The sequence below is a fragment of the Phoenix dactylifera genome, unplaced genomic scaffold, assembly GCF_009389715.1.
Source record: "Phoenix dactylifera cultivar Barhee BC4 unplaced genomic scaffold, palm_55x_up_171113_PBpolish2nd_filt_p 000258F, whole genome shotgun sequence".
Taxonomy (NCBI): Eukaryota; Viridiplantae; Streptophyta; class Magnoliopsida; order Arecales; family Arecaceae; genus Phoenix; species Phoenix dactylifera.
Window position 1 is genome coordinate 705631 of NW_024067751.1, and position 6654 is coordinate 712284.

General features: G+C 39.5%; 1 non-coding gene across 1 annotated transcript; it reads right to left on the reverse strand.

Annotated features, from left to right (window-relative positions):
* Positions 1-6264: 6264 nt before the first annotated feature.
* LOC120105329 lies at positions 6265-6370 on the reverse strand. Its single transcript, XR_005507709.1, has one exon. It is a non-coding gene; the product is annotated as a small nucleolar RNA R71 (small nucleolar RNA).
* Between the last annotated feature and the right edge of the window lie 284 nt (positions 6371-6654).

The following is a 6654-nucleotide window of genomic DNA, read 5'->3' on the forward strand; positions in this document are numbered from 1 at the left end:
CTGTATCTTGTCTAGCATAGGAACATTATGAATTCAATTTCAATAAAGACTACGTTTCCATTTATTTGCGAAATAAATTATTTGGACGTGGTTTTATGATTGACAGTCTCTATCACTTACGTATGGATGTATCTATGAACGTATCTGAGCATATAGTGAGTACTACAGGATCAAAAAGATCTAGAGATGAGATAAATCAAAAGTATTTATGGCACCTCAGACTTAGTCATATAGGAGAAGACAGAATTAACAAATTGGAGAAACATGGGCTTTTGAGTTCATTGACTTCTGAGTCATATCCGATTTGTGAATCCTGCCTTCAAGGAAAAATGGCCAAATTACCCTTTGTAGGACATGGGGAGAGTTCTACTGAAATACTTGCCCTAGTACACACTGATGTGTGTGGCCCATTCGATGTGCAGGCTAGGGGTCAATTTTTCTACTTTATTACTTTTACCGATGATTTCTCACGTTATGGTTATGTCTATCTTATGAGACATAAATCTAAAGCATTTAAAAGGTTCAAAGAATTTAGATTTGAAGTAGAAAAACAGATATGGAAACTCATTAAGGTCCTTCGATCAGATCGAGGAGGAGAATACCTTAGTGGAGAGTTTCGCGATTATCTCAAACAAAATGGTATAGTTTCATAATAGACACCTTCTGGAACACTTCAACTCAACGGAGTGTCAGAAAGGAGGAATCGGACCCTATTGGATATGGTCAGGTCCATGATGAGCTTCACTGACTTACCCTTATTCTTATGGGGAGATGCCCTACTTACAGCTATTTATATATTGAATAGAGTTTCCTCTAAGTCCGTTCTACCACACCGTATGAGATATGATATAGTAAGAAACCAAATCTTGGTTATCTCAAGATTTGGGGATGTCCAGCCCAAGTCAAGCGACAACAGGAGGACAAGTTAGAGTCTAGGACAATTGGTGCTCATTTCATTGAATATCCTAAAGAGTCGTTAGGATACAATTTTTACATCCCAGAAGATCACAAAGTGTTTGTGAGCTGACATGCCATCTTCTTGGAAAAATAGTTTATCCTTGATAGAGGCAGTGGGAGAAAAATTGAGCTCGAAGAGAAAGTCTCTGAAGAGCAACGAGCAATTGAGCCTAGTGAACCAATTCACATTGAGCCAATACATGAAGAACCTCGTCCACTTCGTAGATCCAGTAGGATCTCCCATCCTCCTGAAAGATACTTAGGTATGCTAACAGAGGAAATAGAGGAAGAGTTCCTCATGGGATAAAGAGATCATAGTAATGATCCCAAGACCTACAACGAAGCGATGTTAGACATTGCATCCGAAAAATGAATGGATGCGATGAAGTCAGAAATAGACTCCATGCATTCCAACCAAGTATGGACCTTAGTAGATCCGCCTGAAGGTATAGTACATATTGGGTGTAAATGGATCTACAAAAGAAAAATGGGTTTGGATGGCAAGGTAGAGTGTCACGCCCCGAATCCATCAATCGGGTCCGGTACGCGACCGGCCGCATGAGCCCTAGAGCAGTGCCCTAAAAATCATGCAAGGCCTAAGATAAACAAATAATTTCAATAATTCCATAAATGCCAAAATCAATAATTAATGTAATTAAATCAAATCCAACCAAAATATACTGATTTATTAACTTCTATCTATCTAGCAGTCAGACTCCATGCTGATCTCATTTCTCGTCCCACCCGATGGACTCTATGAATTCAGTGCCTCTAAAAAAGAAAGTAAGAGTAGTATGAGCTTTTCCAGCCCAGTAAGAATCCCAACAACCACACACAGTAATAATAATAAAATAATCAAAACATCAAATAAATACCATTTCATCTTTTCAAAAGCTCAACAAACAACAAGTGTATATAATCAGTACATATACACAAATTCTTTTTCACATTATGTGATCCATTCCCGTATTACTCTGATTCCCAAGTTTTCAGACTTTTCACTTTTGGCTTTGGACTAACCAAGATCATGACCCAGTCCAAGACTGCACAAATCCCACGCATAAGCTCGTGGTAGCTATCCCACGCGTAAGCCCGTGGAGGCTATCCTACGCATAAGCTCGTAGAGGCTATCCCACGCGTAAGCCCGTGGAGGCTATCCTACGCATAAGCTTGTAGAGGCTATCCCATGCATAAGCTCGTGGCAGCTATCTTACGCATAAGCTCGTAGAGGCTATCTCATGACAAGGTTAGTCCAACCCATTTTACATGTCTAGTTTTACATGTTTAATCATATTTCAATCACATCACATATTTTCATAATTTCTCAAAAATATGTTATTCCTTCCCAATTTAATTATTTCAATACTTTCATAATAAACAAAATGCACACCTCATAGTGTCATACAAGCTCAAAAACAAATAGCAACATACTGATAAAATATATCCAACGATAAATCCAATATATGCATAAATAAAAGTGCTCAGATGTAGGGATTCTTACAGAAATTTATGGACTGACTCAAATACGGATCCGGATCACAACCTACGTGCTGGGATGCTGAATCCCCTGATCAAAACCTCCTGGCTCCACTGACTCCTCCCCTACAACATCAGTTACCAATCACAAACTAAATTATTTGATATTTAAATATTCTAAACCATAATTCTTATCTATTATGGGGTCCATCCCCAGGTTCCCAAACATCTCAATTCCTCCAGATCTAGGGCAGTCGGGGTGGCCCGACTTTCATCTTGTACCATCGGCCTATGTCGTCGCCAGCCATGGCCGCCGTCATTGATAAGTGCTTAATAATTTATAATTTAGTTATCTTTCCATAGCACTTATCAATGTTCTTAAACTGATAAATACATATTTTATCATGAAATTGAATAATCATTAAAATAAATTTAAAATATGGTAAGAAGTAAATAATTCTTTTCTTAAACCAGACTATGAACTTGTCTCTCCCTTGGTTGCGATCTTTCATGAAAACTACAGAAAAACATATAAGGAGGAGATTATGTTGACCCAGTTTGGTAACCTGATAGAGTTGTAATCAAGCTAAGGTTATAATTAAATGGATTTTGGTCCTGATTAGATTGAAAGTTATAATTAATTATTTTTGTATGGGGAAAATGTTTGATTAACCCATTTTATTAAGACACGATCTTGTTTTTAGTCTTGCTTATTTTATTTGGTCGGGATCGATCTGAAGCAGTTTAGAAAGAATTAAATTTAAATAACATTGGGCTCGAGAACAAGTTCAAGCAAATCAATGATCATGACCCATGTCAAATCCAAAGCCAATTCCCAACCAATTTCGTACCTACCTTCGTGTAAAATTCATAATTTTAAAATTAAAAAAATAATAAAATATCCACAGTAATTTGGAGAAAAATTAATGGAATCACTGTTCATATGAACAGTATTCCGTGAAAACACTGTTCATATGAACAGTGTTAGGAAAAGAAAAAAAAAAACTCATTCACTGTTCATCTTCTTCCTCCCGCAGAGCATCTCGGCCGTCCACCTTCCACCGCGTCCTCCCGTCGATCCCGCGGCCGTCCACCTTCCACGACGTCCTCCCATCGATCCCGCGGCCAGTCTCTCTTCCTAGCCGTCCGTGATCAGCCATCCACGGAGCATCCGAAGCCACCGATCCAGCCACCTTCTTCTTCAGCTCTCCCGCATCCACACCGAATCTCCTCCGCAATCATCGTCGATCCAGCCACCAACTTCCGAATCCCAGAGATGGCGTAGTGACTCCTTCTCCTTCGGATTCCTAGCTCCAAGCGTGATCGGCTCGTCCCAGCGTCCTCGGGTGTCCGCCATCAGCTGCGTGCAGCTAGCGATCATCAATCTCCTAGCGTATCCTCCTCTTCCGTGAACCAATCTCCCCGTAATTCGCCCGGAATGCATCCGTTGGATCCTCCAGCCATCCATCAAGGAAGCCGCAGCAGCCTGTGAGCCAAACTCTTCCGCGTCCGAGCTTCACGGATCACGCCTATTTCTAGCCATCAGCCGCATGCAATAGCGCCCATAATCCAGCCTCCGCGAGATCAAAGACCGCAGACCACGCCCTCCTCCTCTCTGGGAATCGACCGCTGGGTTTTCAGCGATCTATAAGAGGAAGACGGAAGAGAGGAGAAAGGGGAGAGCTCGGGGAGAAAAACAGGGGAGACCCTCTGTTTCGGTGAAAAGAAGAAGAGAGCCGAGAGGGAAGAAGGGAAAAAGAAATTAAAAAAAAGAGAGAAAGGAGGGGGAAAGAGAATAGTTTCGATATTTTGGGAATAATGGGAGTTGATCAATTTCATTTGAAGATGGGAGGTCGTCCGGAAGCCATGCTCGGCTAAACGTCTAGTCTAGGGCTGGATGAAGCCCTAGCAATGTATCAGGGCATTGTAGTTCTTATTTTTATTATTATTTTGGAGCTTGTTTAAATTCTTATTTTTAATGAAATATTTCTTTATGATATTTAAACTTTGAGCATGCTAGTTACTAATCATGTTTGCTAAAGTAGTCTAAGATGATTCATGCCTAGGAAGATGAAGTGTGCTGCATCCTAGATTAGCATACTTAGGTAGATACTTCATGCTACACCGAAGATGGATCTTCCTAATACTCTTTATGCTTTTATTTTAAAAGGCTTGTAGCTAATTTGCATGCCTCTCCAAAAGATAAAAATTAAGAACACAGTCCCTAATACAATGCTACGCGGTGGATTCCAAACCCTAGATCTATCTACTTTGATAAATTTCAATTCGTACTCATAGATTAATTTAGTTAAATCAAGTTAGCAAATTCTTCTTCTTGATTTATTTTTAAAAGAAAAATAACTTATTCTTCAATCCCTGTGGACCGACACCCGTAATCACTATCCTACAGGATGCGTGCTATTGCGTGGTTTATTTTTGAAATTGAAAGAACCGATCAATTTTTGGCGCCATTGCCGGGGATTGCTTGCATAGTTATTTTTCCTATCATTAAAAAAATTAATTAATTAAAAAAACTTTCAAAATATATATATATATAAATTATTTTCTATTATTGTTACTTTTCTTATCTCCTTTTTTTTTCTCTCCTACTAATTTTTTTTTTCAATTTTTCTTTTGGTCTTATTTGATCAGGAATCGAAGGAAAAATCTGGGATGATCAAAAGGAGAATAGCTGGAAAAGGAATGCTGCAGAGGTTTGCCAAAAAAAAAAATTTAAAATTGCTGGAAAAATTTTCTTTGGTAACCTCTAAACCTTTCTTGTTTAAATTTATTATTAGATTGAAATTTTGTGGTGATTGTTTGATTTTAATTTCAGCAAAAGTGTGAATGCATGCTTGATACACATACACAAATTAATCCGCACATAGTAAGCTCAATCACCCCAACAAGATAAGAGCCGGATTTCATCACCGGACTCTTGCCCAACTTAGGTGAACTCAATCTCACATAGTGTCACTGTAATTAAAATCAATTAGACATTGGCTCCTAGGGACATTCGAGCTCAATAGGACGAAGATCACCGAAAGTTGCACCAATTTCGCTCTATGGCTTAGTTGATGCCTAGGCAAGCTTTGTCCCTATAAGGGAGACAGTTCATCTGTTCGAGGCAAGTGGGTTTTAAGTGGGACCTTTGCGAACGCATCGTGACCCCTCCACTTACATGGGAGCTTACCTGGTCAACTCGGTTCATTAGACCGGATTGGAGGCTTAGGTGCCCTCTTCAAACCAGTTAGGAGCTGTCTAGTGATTTTAGGATAAAGACTAGGATTGATATGCTTTTCTCTTTTATTGCATGCTTGATTGATCGAGTACTAGTGTATGCAAGGTAGTCGTTCTAGAGTACGAAACCTATTACCTTTTGACCCTGAAATAGAACGAACCCTTAGGAACATTCGAGCTAAGATCAAAACATTAGGATCATCCCCCCTCCTGAGATGGCTGAAGAACAACCCAAACTCCTGAGGGAGTACTTTACTCCCACCATTTACACTTCCCCATCTTGCATTCGATTACCTGAAGTAGCAGCTGTACAATATGAAATAAAATCTAGTGTGATCCAAATGCTCCCATCTTTTTATGGGCTCACCAATGAAGACCCATATAAACACCTAGATGAATTCCTTGAGATTTGCACCACTGTCAAGATTCAGAACTTTACTGATGATGCTCTAAAACTTAGATTATTTCCCTTCTCCCTTAAAGATAGAGCCAAACAATGGCTGAATTCTTTAGAAGCCAACTCGATTCGTTCTTGGGATCAAATGCAATAAGAATTCCTTAAAAAATACTTTCCCATAGGAAGAACGAACCAGTTTAGACGTGCCATTACAAGCTTCTCCCAAACTGAGGGAGAAGAATTTCATGAAACTTGGGAGAGATTTCGAGACCTAATCCGTAAATGCCCTCATCATCAAATACCTAAATGGCAGCTAGTGCAATATTTTTATGACGGTTTGACTGAACGAAACCGTCAGATGATCGATGCTGCATGCGGGGGGACTTTCATGCTTCGGAATGAGCATGAAGCATGGCAACTATTTGAAAATCTTAATGAAAACTCCCTCCACCATGCTTCATGTTCTCGTCAAGCACCCCCGAATTTTCAAAGAAAAGGGGCCATTTGTGAAATAAGTCATTCTATGGACCTGTCTAGCAAGGTAGATGCATTGTCCCATAAGATTGACCAACTAATGATAGGAG